This window comes from Hemicordylus capensis, chromosome 2 (genome assembly GCF_027244095.1).
Source record: "Hemicordylus capensis ecotype Gifberg chromosome 2, rHemCap1.1.pri, whole genome shotgun sequence".
Classification (NCBI taxonomy): Eukaryota; Metazoa; Chordata; class Lepidosauria; order Squamata; family Cordylidae; genus Hemicordylus; species Hemicordylus capensis.
This window is the reverse complement of record NC_069658.1, coordinates 418,891,811-418,904,749: the sequence shown is the minus strand read 5'-3', so window position 1 is coordinate 418,904,749 and position 12,939 is coordinate 418,891,811. Positions and strand designations below refer to the sequence as shown.

General features: G+C 46.4%; 1 protein-coding gene and 1 long non-coding RNA gene across 4 annotated transcripts in view; one reads left to right on the top strand and one right to left on the bottom strand.

Annotated features, from left to right (window-relative positions):
- The window catches only part of MMD (monocyte to macrophage differentiation associated), a 125,654-nt gene that overhangs the window by 46,207 nt on the left and 66,508 nt on the right, over positions 1 to 12,939 (bottom strand). The window contains exon 3 of one of the 3 annotated variants that reach the window (XM_053294169.1): positions 6,710 to 6,823. The exons of 1 other annotated variant lie outside the window; for it this stretch is intronic. The gene's annotated coding sequence lies outside the window, so the exon portion shown is untranslated. Of the gene's footprint in view, positions 1 to 4,877; positions 4,960 to 6,709; positions 6,824 to 12,939 lie in introns of those variants that run through there. One more of the 3 variants, XM_053294170.1, reaches the window with a different exon arrangement.
- Positions 1 to 12,939, top strand: part of LOC128344304 (uncharacterized) — a 40,135-nt gene that overhangs the window by 13,049 nt on the left and 14,147 nt on the right. The window lies entirely within an intron of this gene.

Sequence of the window (12,939 nt, the reverse complement as noted above, 5' to 3'; positions counted from 1 at the left end):
CATTGTGTACTGAGAGAATGAAGGAAATATTGGGGGGGAAAGTAGCCCCTAAAGTGGGCGAGTGTATGAGATCATTCACACAATCAAAAACTGTGTTCTACCTGGGTTTGCGAGCTGTGTGTGCTTCCAATTTTGCTTCCACACAACCAAAAATTGGGAGCACACACAGCTCCTAAACCTGGGTAGAACACAGTTTTTGATTGTCTGAATGACCTCTGTGGACCGGGTCTCACGATCAGTGAGACCCGGTTTCTACGGGTGAGTGGGAAAAGCGGGCTAAGCCTGCTCTCCCCACTCACAAGCGGGCAGGCAGCCCTGGGCGGCCGGATCACCTGTCCACATGATGGCTGGCTCCATGATGGAGCCGGTGGGGGGTGGGGGGAGTGGGGGCCGCATGGCCCCCCAAGCCCCCCGGAGCCGGAAGGCGGCTTTTCGCCTCCCGGCTGGGGGTCTACTCATGAGTAGGCATGGCACGAAGGTGCACTGCAGCTACTCACGATCCTAAAAAGCAGGTTTGCTGGGGTTCTTTAGCAGGGGTTCTCGAGCGGGTTACCCGCTCAAGAACCACCATGCTCGGCTGGTTCTTACGGTCAACAAAAATTGGGCTAGCCTCTGCTAGCCCAATTTTTGTTGATCGTGAGAAGTGCCCCCTTGTGTTTTCTTTCTCCATGGAATCCATTTTGCTTTGGGACCTGCAGGGGACAATAGTTGCTTTCTCCTGTCTTTATGCTGATTATATTACAGATTAATATGTGAGCCACTGATCTTTATGGAATATGACCTGATGTGCAAGACTTGTTTTCTTTTTGCATTGTTTTCAGGTACAGTGAATTAACTGTGTGCTATCTCCTTGAGTATGGATAAGATTCTCCAGTCCCTCTCATTGTTAGGCTAGAAAAAACTCTGCTGCAGGCCTGAGTTAGGAGTCCTATCAGGGAACTGTATATCACCTTCTAAACAAATCAGGTAAGTTACCAACTCCTGTGTGAAGCCTGAATTCAATAATCCAACAGACAAGACAACACATCTTGCTTGTTGTCCATGAATCAGACTCACACATTCCGACATTGGTACCATTTCAGGGGATGAACACTCAGAGTTATTTTTGGCAATGTCTATCCTTTAGAGATAGTAAATAAATGATAGCATTGTTGCACTCACAGCTTTCTCTGTGTTACCACCCCTTCTTGATCCCTACCTCCCAAATGATTAGGCTAAAATTGCAGTCATTTCTGCCTAGAGGAAAGGGTTACGCTAAGGGTTAAGGTAACAATAAACAAACTGTGGTACTCTCTCCATGTGTTAATCTTTGGAGGACATTCCTGCCAATTTTCATTTCTATTCCTCTGACATCATCAATAAAATGTTATAGTCATTTTAATGCTTTTAAAAGCCTTTAAAACACCATTGCAAATTTGGCTGCTTATCAGGATAATAAAATGGGCTATTCTGATGATCATCAAAAATCGGGCTAGCCTCCGCTAGCCCGAACCCCTGCCCTAAAACCAGGTTTACGGAGTGAGCACTCTGCAAACCTGGTTTTCAGAATCGTGAGTAGCCATGGTGTGGCTTCGCGCCATGCCTACTCATGAGTAGACCCCCAGAGGAGAGGCGAAAAGCCGCCTCCCAGCTCTTGGGGTCTCCCCAGTATGCCCTGCGCACTCGCGCAGGGCATACTGGGGCTTAGCTCTCCAGCCCCTGCCAGCTCCATCTCGGAGCCGGCAATAGTGTGGGCGGCCGATCTGACTGCCCAGGGCTCCCTCCCTGCTCGTGAGCAGGGAGAGCGAGCTTAGCCCGCTCTTTCCGCTCACTGCTCCAAACCGGGTCTCACAGATCGTGAGACCCGGTCCGCCGACTACCAAAAGTATTTCAATACTATCACCCAACTTCCATTGCTTGGGATATAGATCTTGTCAAAAAGAAACTCTTCGCTCTGGCCTTCTCCTTTTCCTCACTCCTCCTTCTAATCTTCCTTTCCTTGCTTCCTTTGGCCTACCATCTTCGGAGACCCCTTTCTTTCACCCTTCCTAAGTACCAGCTTCTCCTAGGCCAATCTGTCTCTGCAACTCAGATCAGCCAATAACACCAGAGACACTGCCCTAAATCCTGCTGTAACATTCAGGGCCGAATTAGATACGATGTTAATCATATCACTTGGTCCTCCGTTTTTAAAAATGTAAATAGCAGCTGGGGGGCAGCAATCATAATCAGGATTATGGTGTGGCCAGCTTGGATCAGGGGCCCACAGCTGCTATCTGTCCCAGGAGAGAAGCTCCTATGGGCTCTGAATAAATAAATAATAGTACAGTGAGGACACACAGGATGAAATTATAAAGCACTTTGATTCCACCCCCCACCAACGTCATCACTATCTCCCTGCTAACTGGGCAAAGAGGTAATTTTTAAAGTGGTAGATGTCTTATATTTAGCAGGGAGAGAGCAACTGTTCTATCCAACTGCAGTGCAGAAATCTTCTAGTACCTGTCACTGGTGTCTCCCATTGTATTTATTTTTAGATTGCGAGCCCTTTTGGGACAGTAATTTTGTTTCTTATAACTTTGCTACGTAAACTGCTTTGAGAACTTGGGGGGGGGGTCTAAACCTGGTATACAAATGCTCTTAATAATAACAATAACCTGCTCCTCTCATTTTTTCTAATTGATCATCTTTCCAGCAGCAAAGAGATCAGTTGGGATAGGTTTGAGGAGGGTTAATCTCTATTGTATAAGTATTGGTGATACAAACTGCCCTCCACCCAATCCAGGTGATTAAACGAAGCACAGGAGCAGAGCCAGGCTGTTGGCAGCCTGTTTGTGGCGGCCGCGGCGGCCCCCTGGCCCTTTCCCCCATGTCTGATGTCAGACGCCAGACACATCCAGCTAGCCATGTTCCCACGTCTGATGTTGGACGCAGGGGCATGGTCTCCCTTCCAAACGGGGCCATGCAGCCCCATTTGGAAAGGAGATCAGCCTGTGCTGCTTTGAGCAGCACAGGCCAGAGCAATTCTCCTTGCCTTAAAGGCAGAGAGAGCTGTTCCGGCCACGCTGCACTGGCAATGCAGTGTGGGTCAATCTCTCTCCTAAATGGGGCCGTGCGGCCCCATTCAGGTGGGAGATTGATCGGCCCCACTGCATTGGCAGCGGGACCAGGAGCGGCTCTCCCTGCCTTTAAGGCAGGGAGAGTTACTCTGGCCACTTCTCTGGTAGCAAATGAGATTTTCAATACAAACTATGAATCCACTCTCATTTGCTACCAGAGAATCTACACTCTGAACACCTCAGAAACAACAGAATCCTGTACCTCATGGGTTACAAACCCATGCGGGTGGTTGGCACCCTATGTGCACAACACCACCACTCGCTGCCACCCCAGCACCCCCCAAGTGCAGTTATGAGGCTGCTGAAATCTCCATGATACCCTATGGAGAAAAACCTTAAAGAGATGCGTAAACTTCAACAAATCACCAAAAATCAGCCCTCTGCCCAAAACCTTTGAAAAAATTCTGGTAGCTTCCTTGCCTCCCTTGGGCACTACCACCAACCCCACACCACTCTAGGCCACCCCTTTCTCCTCAACATGAAGTGATACACCTCCATTATACTTCATGAGGAAAAACCTTAAAGACTAGTAAACTTCAACAATTAACCAAAAATCAGCCCTTTGCCCAATCCCTCTGCAATTTGGGTGGTGGCCTCCACGCATTAGGCACTACCACCCCACCCCACTCTTTTGGCCCTAGGACCCAAAATGCAAGTAGACGTCAGATCGGACCTTTTTGCATTGAAGTCAATGGGAGGCAAAAAGGTGGGAAATTCAAGTAGACGTCAGAACTCAAAGTGGAGGAGGAAGAAGAAGCACTTTATTGGCCACAAAATAGAGGGCCAAAACTACAAATTATTCAGAGCTGAAATGGAGGTGATTTGTTTCGGCTCCAAAACCCTTCGGGAGGGCAAGAGGGTGATTCATTTCAGCAATGAATCACCTGAAAAGGGCAGTTTCGGATACAGATCGTTCTGTACCCGAAGCGTTTCGCACATCACTACTCTGTTCTCCTCTGTGAAGCCCTACTCTTCTGGATGCACAGGAGGTGTGCCGAAGACCTGGGTCTTGGCCGTCTGTGGGGGAAGACAAGCTAAAAGCAGCCTTCCCCCTGCATCCCCCCACCTACCTATTTTGAGGCAATCATGAGATTTGCCTCAATGTGTCCCATCCCTATCACAGCTAGGTAAGTTGGAAAGCCAGCTAAGCACTCTACAAGGCCTACAGCAATCTGAACACGAAGCTCTCTAAAGGTAAACTTCAGACAGAGACTATGCTGATGCTTTGTTTCACAGAGAGGAAAGAAATTGAAGTTTGCTACCATTAACCACCTAATGGCGCAGCGGGGAAGTAACTTGCCTAGGGAGCAAGAGGTTGCTGGTTCGAATCCCCACTGGTATGTGGGAAACACCTATATCGGGCAGCAGCAATATAGGAAGATGCTGAAAGGCATAATCTTATACCGTGCAGGAGGAGGCAATGGTAAACCCTTCCTGTATTCTACCAAAGAAAACCATAGGGCTCTGTGGGTGCCAGGAGTCAACGCTGACTCGACAGCACACTTTACCATTAGCCACAGTAAGCAATAGAGAATATGGACACGGAGATATTTGTAGACTACTCTGCAAAACAACCTTCCTAAGCCTCGGGCAAATTTACACAAAAACTGGACCAGAAGACCTTCAGCCTCTTCAGGCTAGGTCAGGTTTCTAGTTGCAGCTAGAGAGAAAGAGAAACTTTAAAGCAAGCAAGCTGTGAGGTAGGGAGTTCTCTTGCATCCAAAATTGGGCAGGGGACTCCCAAGCCACTCTTACTCCCCATTTCCCCATTTTACTCACAAGGACAGTCTTTTTCTTCCCCCACTTTGATTTTCAAATGTGGCTGGCTGACCAGTCAGCAGCAGAATAAAACTATTCAAACTTCAGGGGACAGAGAAGGAGAAACAGAGCAAACACACAAGGATGCTTGAAAGCCAATGGGCTGCCTGCTTGCAATAAAAAAGGCAGCTCTTGAAGCAAGAAAGCAAAGCAATGATTGGCTGAGATGTATTTTAGTTTTGGCAATGTATTTTAAAAATACAAAATAGCTGAGCAAATGTATTTTAGATACAAAATACTTTCCTGAAAAGTATTTTAGATACAAAATACAGAAGTACTGAAAATATGTATTTTAAATACTTGTATTTTAGATACTGCGCATCTCTGCGGGCAGTTCTGGCAGGAATGTTAAGCAGATATACCATAATCCTTCTTGCCTGGGAAATCTAATGACGATAGGGGGCCAATTCAGTGCCACTAACTAATATTACGTCTCCCAGCTCTGCTGTCCTGTCCTACCTCATTCTGGGCAGCTTGTCACTGAGGGAAACCACCAGGTGCCTCCTCTCTGCTACCAGACTGCCTGCCTTCAGTCTGGTTTCACCATAACTCTTGCTTAAAGTGTTCTTATCTTTGGATCTGAGTGTGCAAGAAAGAAATCTATCTTTGTTATTAAAGCTTTTGTTCATGTCTGTATTTATTCCCCCCCCCATTTCATTAATCATTGGTACCTTTTTATTTCATTACTTTCATTCATTTTCATTCCTTGTCTTTTGCCTTTTTTTTGCTTATATTTCATTATTATTATTTATTGCTTTTACACTGGTTAACTGCTACCATCGTGAGCAGTGGAGGTCTTCTACACAGTTGTCTCCTTGAAGCCACCATTTTATTTCCCCATAATTCCCCAGGCACACTTTCAGTTTAGAGCACTGCATGGAAAAAATGGGGGCCACCAGTGGGGGCGGCCATGATTTTGTAGCGCTCACCTTTTTATTTTCCCACAATGTTCTAGGCAGGTGTTGCATCTGGAGCCTGGAGGAAATAAAATGGTGGCTTCTTCAAAAACATGGTGGCTTCCCTGGTGGGCGCACTATTGCATTAATAGCTGCCATTCTTTTGGGGCCAATCTAGCACCAATACTCCAAACAACACACTAGTCATTAGTCCTACAACACCTGAGGCAACCAGCCTCAACTGATTTTAGCTTTGCAGAGGAGGAAGCAAAGGCCAAGATGCTTGATAGGATGGGAGCCAAGTATTTCAGGAGTAACTTGTACCAGCACCTGGTTTGTGGGCAGAAATCAACATGCCTGTAAGTCTATGATTGCAGCAGCAGCCATATTACCAGTGTGTGGGATTGACTTTGCAGAATGGATCAGTAACCCTTGCATTCAGTTGGTGTGGGATCTGGCCATGGTTTAAACCTTTCCTACATGAACCACACAGAAGGGGGGGGGGAGTTTGGCAGACAAGGTATCAAATAGACAGGGAAAGCTGATAAGCAGTGAGTTCTGTCTAACAGCCCTTTGTAACAGTTCCTAAAATGGAAACAAAGTTAAATAAATTATTGATGCAGCCTTGCATAAGCAAGTAGATACAGTGACACATATCAAGACCTTCACAACCCTCGCTAATAACACGGCCCATCAGTTTAGAAGGAAGAAGCCCATGAGAACAGAGTGTTTCTGTCTCAAATGCTGAACAGCCTTTCCTTAGAGAACATTCTTTTTTTAAAAAAAAAATCTAAACTAAATGGAACAAAGGCACACAGGAGACATGAAGCTGATATCCTAAGTGTTCTTGCCTTTGCAGAGCCTGGTGTTTAAAGTCAGAGTGATCAGACTACTTACTGCATATTCAGAGCATTCTCATTGTTCTGGGAATCAGGCACTGCACAGCTAAATGCTATTGAATGTTCCTCAGTTCTCCAAGTGGGGAGACATTCCAGGGATAATGTTGGCTTCCTTTGGATAAAAAAGAACACTAGAGTTTGGGTGGTTTTTGTAATATCTATTTCTGAAAGAACTGGAAATGTTACAATCCATATGGATGCATAACTGGAGTGTTTGCAGATGACTAGAAGGTACCAGCAGACTCAAGGTGGCCTACAGATGTGTCAATGTTCAAAAAATCTGAAGGAAAAAACCCTGAGGGCCACCCCCCCGACACACACACCCCAATTGCCCCTTGTTAGCCAATGGGACAAAATGTTTGTTTGCTCAGAGTACAGTAAACAGACAAGCAGGTAGGTGGAGCTAATGAAATTCAGTGGCAAGGGCAGGGAGGGCTTGAACAAAACAGATTTCTCCACTTGAAGAATACTCCTTCAAGGCAGAGGACAGCTGGTCTTGTAGTAGCAAGCATGACTTGTCCCCTTAGCTAAGCAGGGTCCACCCTGGTTGCATATGAAAGGGAGACTAGAAGTGTGAGCATTGTAAGATATTCCCCCTCAGGGGATGGAGTTCCCTCCCTGGCAGCATCTCCAAGGTAGGGCTGAGAAAGATTCCTGCCTGCAACCTTGGAGAAGCCACTGCCAGTCTGTGAAGACAATATTGAGCTAGATAGACCAATAGTCTGACTCAGTATATGGCCATTTCATAGCTTTGTGTTTCTGAGGGGGAAGGAGTTTGAAAAAGAGCTGAGGCTGAGCACTAGTGTTCCTCCTCCCCACAAAACACCAAGAAAATGGGGGGCAGGGGTGGGGCGGGATGAAGAAAAACCCAAGATACAGCAAGAACTCCTGTCTTTGTTGCTAACATTCGTTGTTTCATAATTCTCAGGCACAGACTCAGGTTACACATGCATACCAGGGATATGCTGCAACATTTTCTTGCAGGTCCATGCTAGTATGCCATATCCAAAGATATCTGTAGAGGCAAACAGCACAGCAGAGAGGCAGCAGATCCACTACTCCATACAAGAGGGGCCCTGCTCCCCTAAGGTGCTTTCAGTCTCCAAACTCATAGCTACTTCTGCCTCTGCCCCTTCCAAACTTCAAATTCCTCTTTCCAGATACATGCATGTGCACATCTGCCCCTTCCCTTAGCTGAGGGATCATCTTCTCCAATCTCGGATGGCTACCTCCTTCAACTTTTTTTTTTTTAATGTACACTGATAATGTACACTTTCTAAAATGTACACAGAAAGCCAGGCTAAAAAGTGCCGGTGTGGTGTAGAACAGAGCTGCATAACTTCAGCTCTCCTGCAGATGATGGCTTCCAACTCCCATAATCCCTGAGTATTGGCCACTGTGGCCGATTATGGCAGATGTAGTCAGCAATAGCCAGAGGGTTGAAGTTTTGTCGTCCTGAGTGAGTGTCGGACCTGGACCAGGGTAACCTGGTGGGAGTTCAAATTCCCACTCAGCCATGAAATTCATCGGATGACTTTTGGGTAAATTGCTATCTCTCAGCCTAACCTGCCTCACAATGAAGATAAACTGTGGGGGAACAAGCCATGTATGTTGGCTTAAGCTTTTTGGATGTAGGATGGGATAAAAACTAAATGCCGGTGGCAGGAGTTGGTTATTATGAAATAACTTCCACTGAATGCACTGGGACTTATTCCTGACTGAGCAAACACATTTAAAAACATCTCCAGAGCCAACACTATTGCTTGTGATCAGATCGCCTCTAGCTGACCCAGGGCACAGCACAGGTGAGCTGGAGCACATGGCATTCAATTACTTGATCCACCTGGTGAGCACTATTTTTACACTGTACCAAGCTGCAGCTCAAGTTAGCTGGACCAGCCTGCTTTCTGGCCATGCAGTGCACCGATGTTTAATTGAACTGGGAGCGCAGGAAGCTCCCAAGTAGACATCCCTATAAGATTTACAGATCTTAAGCCCCTGTGATTCAATTGTGCCGTTATGTACGCAGCTGGCAAGCCGGCAGTACATGCCTCCTCCTTTGACATAATCCAGACAGCTTTAGAGAGGCACAAGGTGATGGCAGTGGTGAATTAGACCTCATGACTGACTCCTGCCTTCTTGAAAAGCAGAAAGATGAAGGAAATATCCCCAGGTGTATTTGGTCCTGAGGAGGTAAAGCACATGCTGCTCTTGTGCCATCAACACATTGCTATTTAAGGACGTTGATCCTCTTAAAGCGCCAGCTTACCCATGCTAAAAAAAAAGGCCATTGTCTGTGATTTTGCAATGGAAAGAACATACAGCCTCAAGTCCGAGCGCTCTTGAAATCCAATAGCTGCTTCCCCCAAAGAAGCAATTTGTAGTGGTGTCAGTAACAAAGTATGCTATAGCTGTTTACTACTATAATGTAAATGTAAACAAATTGAGTTTTACGTTAGATCACACTAAGAAAGCTGGAGATGTGATGCAAAGGTTCAAGGATAAACTGGACATTCAGTGGGATTCTCATGACTGGAACAGAACTCTTTTTCAAAAAGAAGTCATGAGGGGACCTGACTTCAGTAAGAGGTCCAGTCTCCCCCTACCCCGCACAATCCCGTGATCCAAATCACCCCCCAATGCTGCTTATGAGCATGGACTACAGAGGAGTGGTGATGGGCGGAGGGGTAGGCTAGATCCCTCCTAAAACTGGCTGGCATGGGGGCTGAACCTCTCCCAGGAACAATCAGGCAAAAACAAACAAACAAACAAACAACACCACTGTTATCATCAAGATGGATTGATAAAGGAGAGGGAAAGGTGCAGCTTTTCCTCTAGGGCACAGAGGCCAATTACAGAGCCTCTCTTGCTGTCAGAGGTATGCCTAAGTAATTTCGGAGCCTGGACCTAAAGGCCTTTGGAGGCCCTCCCACTGCAAGTTAAGCATCATTTTTAAACACGTAAGTTCTTGAGGGCACAAATCATACCACCCAGGACAGACTAAAGAGGATTTGGGGAGCCCCAGGGGGTGTGGAGGCCCAGGGCCGGACTGGAGGCACTGATAGGGCGGTGGAATGTATGTGGGGAGGGCGCCGGGTTTTGAACAGAATGGGTAATTAGGAATGGGAGTCGGGGCACAGGGGCACCCCATGGGTGGGGTGCACCGGGAATATGCCCTGTTGCCCTGTGGGCCACTCCAAGTCTGAGGAGGCCCTGTACTTGGGCCCCAAAGTCCAGGGGTAAGAGTGCCTCTGCTTGCTGTGCCTTGGGAGTAGAACCTAACTGTGGAGGGAGAAGCTGAGCTGAGAAGGGCTAATATGGAGAAAGAAAGAGAGCGAGAGTTGGGCCCTGAACAGTGAACTTCAGGTTCATTTACATTCTATAATATTCATGACCTGTGGATTTTAAGTAAAGTTGGGATTCCTTTTGACTTTAATTTGTAATTTAATATTGGATCCATTCATAGTCTGCCCTCAGCTTTTGAAACAGAGTGGGCATATAATCTTATTCCTCAATCTTAGGCATCTTTATTCAGAAGTATGTTGGCTTGCTCCCAGGTAAGTGGGCTAATCAAACAAATATTTATTTATTTATTAAATTTATATCCCGCCCAAACATACGTCTCTGGGCAGCTAACAATAGCTGTGCTAGCCTCAGTCTGTGCTGGGTAAATTGTTCTGTCTGCAGATTGCAGAAAAGCAAGTAGGTCCCAACATGCTACACATAGGGGCATAGCTATAATTGAACAAGGAGAGGGGGACAAATGTCCCTGGCCTCCTGAGGATGGGGACACCAGCTGGGTGACAACTTCCTCTTTGCTCTCCTGCTTCTCCCTCTCTGAATAAGGCAGCAGGGCAAGGGCCACCCTTCACGTTGTCCCAGGGTCCACTCTAACTTTGCAACACCCCTGCACAGAAGCCGGGGGGGGGGGAGATACACCATTCGCACGTAATATGAAACTCTGATCCTGTACAGAGAGCGACCTGAGGCTTTCCCTGCCAAACTGCAGTTTGAACCCTCAGGTCGTAGTAAGTTTCGCTGCTCCTACCCGAGGTTTCAGTCCTCCTGCAGTATGTCCGAATGTGTAATTGCAGGCAGGGCTGTCTGAAACTGGAGCTGAGGGAAGAAGCTCCACCCTCTCTCCAGCTGTGTTTGGCTGTGCAGGCTGTCCTTCATGTGAGAAGGAAGTCCACACAACCAGTTCCCCCTCCTCTCTGCAGTCTCCCTGACTGCTGAGAGCCTCCTCTCCATCATGTCCAGAGCCATGAGCCAGCGTGGTGTAGTGGTTAAAGTGCTGGACTAGGCCCGGGGAGACCCGAGTTCAAATCCCCATTCAGCCATGATACTCGCTGGGTGACTCTGGGCCAGTCACTTCTCTCTCAGCCTAACCTACTTCACAGGGTGGTTGTGAAAGAGAAACTCAAGTATGTAGTAACACCACTCTGGGCTCCTTGGAGGAAGAGCGGGATATAAATGTAATAATAATAATAAAAATAATAATGTCCAAATGCAGACAGCAGAGTCGGGGGAGAGCAGAGCTGTGTGTCCCTTGGGTCCACGGTTGTGTGTTATGTACAAATGTGGCCAGAGAGAGGGAGGGAGAGAGAGAGAGAGAGAGAGAGAAGCACAGAAAACCAATTATAAAACCCAGAGTGGGTAAAAAACCTTCTGATTTCCATTAATAAATTAAAAGGTTCTAGCTTTCTACAAAATACCTTACTTTGTTGCATCCTTCTCTGAAGCAAATAATATGACTTAGTTTTTATCAAAATGTGTTCCATAACTGAATTCCATAAGTATTTATTGCCATATTTTTTACTCTGAACTATTAGTTCTTTTATTATTATTCAGTTGTAGGTATTACTGTGATAAGTTCATTTAACAATATTGAATATGATCAGTTATGATAGATTATAACTATTATTTGCCTATTAAATAAGCAAATGTAAATATGTGCCAGAAAAGAAGACAACAGCCATCATGTTCTGCTCGCCTAGAGCCCCACCACTTTAAAACCAGTTCTGGGTCCCTGCCTTGGGATGATTTAGATCAGGGAATCAATGCAGCAGCCCCCTTCTCAAATACCATAGCTCTGTGCAAATTGACCAGGCTGTTCTTTGTTTTGTTTTGTTTTCAAAGAAAAGGACATAAGGAATTCCAGTCACAGAACTTCCACATCACATCTACATTGGTCCTTAAAAAGAAAATTAAAGCTACAATCCCAAGCACTCTTGGTAGAGGGTGAAGCCCCATGAAGTCAGTGGGGCTTGCATCTATCACATTTCTATCTAATCCTTCATCCAAGGGACTCAGGGAACTACACATAGGGTGGGTGGGTGGGTTGACTGGTTGGTTGGATCCCTCCGCTCAAAAATGGCTTCACTAGGGCAGTGGATCCTCTGAGGAGGGATGGGGCAGTCCCCCCCCTTTCCAGCCCCTTCTCTTGGTTTTCGGTTGGTTTCAGACAGTGTTTTGCTCAGTGCTTGGGAGAAGGGAAGTACTGATAGCTGGCACCCGAACTGAACTCTGTGCCCCCCCCCGACCACTTCCAGTGCTCACAATTGCAAATTACTCAATGTAGACTTGGCCATACCCAACACAGCTGTCAAATACCCCTTCACTGAATTTTGAAAAAAGCTGAATTACTACTATGCCCGCCCCCCCACATCTCGGGAGAAGCTGCAGAGAATACTAGAAAGAATGGGTTAAAAAAAAAAAAGTTGCTGCAAATAGAGGATTTTTAAAAGTAATTCGGGTCAAGCAAGAAAGCACAGTAATTCTTAATAGTGATTTGGGGAAAAGCAGAGTGGGTGTGTGCCCATCCCTGATATCCCGCAGAGAGGTTGGGGTAAATGAAACTAATATGTGGACTGGCACACTCCAATCCGGAGGGTATTTGAAGTAGAAGCCCTGTCTGTAAAGCCTCATGGCCATAAGTTGCAGGTTCGAATCCGTGCTGGTATGTTTCCCAGACTATGAGAAAACTCTATGTTTCCCAGACTATGGGAAACACCTATAGTGGGCAGCAGCAATATAGGAAGATGCTGAAAGGCATCATCTCATACTGCATGGGAGAAGGCAATGGGAAACCCTTCCTGTATTCTACCAAAGACAGCCACAGGGCTCTGTGGGCGCCAGGAGTCGAAATCGACTCAAGGGCACACTTTACCTTTAAAGAAAAGTGGACCTTCTTGCATAGTGAGATGAAAGAGAAAAGCAAACAAATGG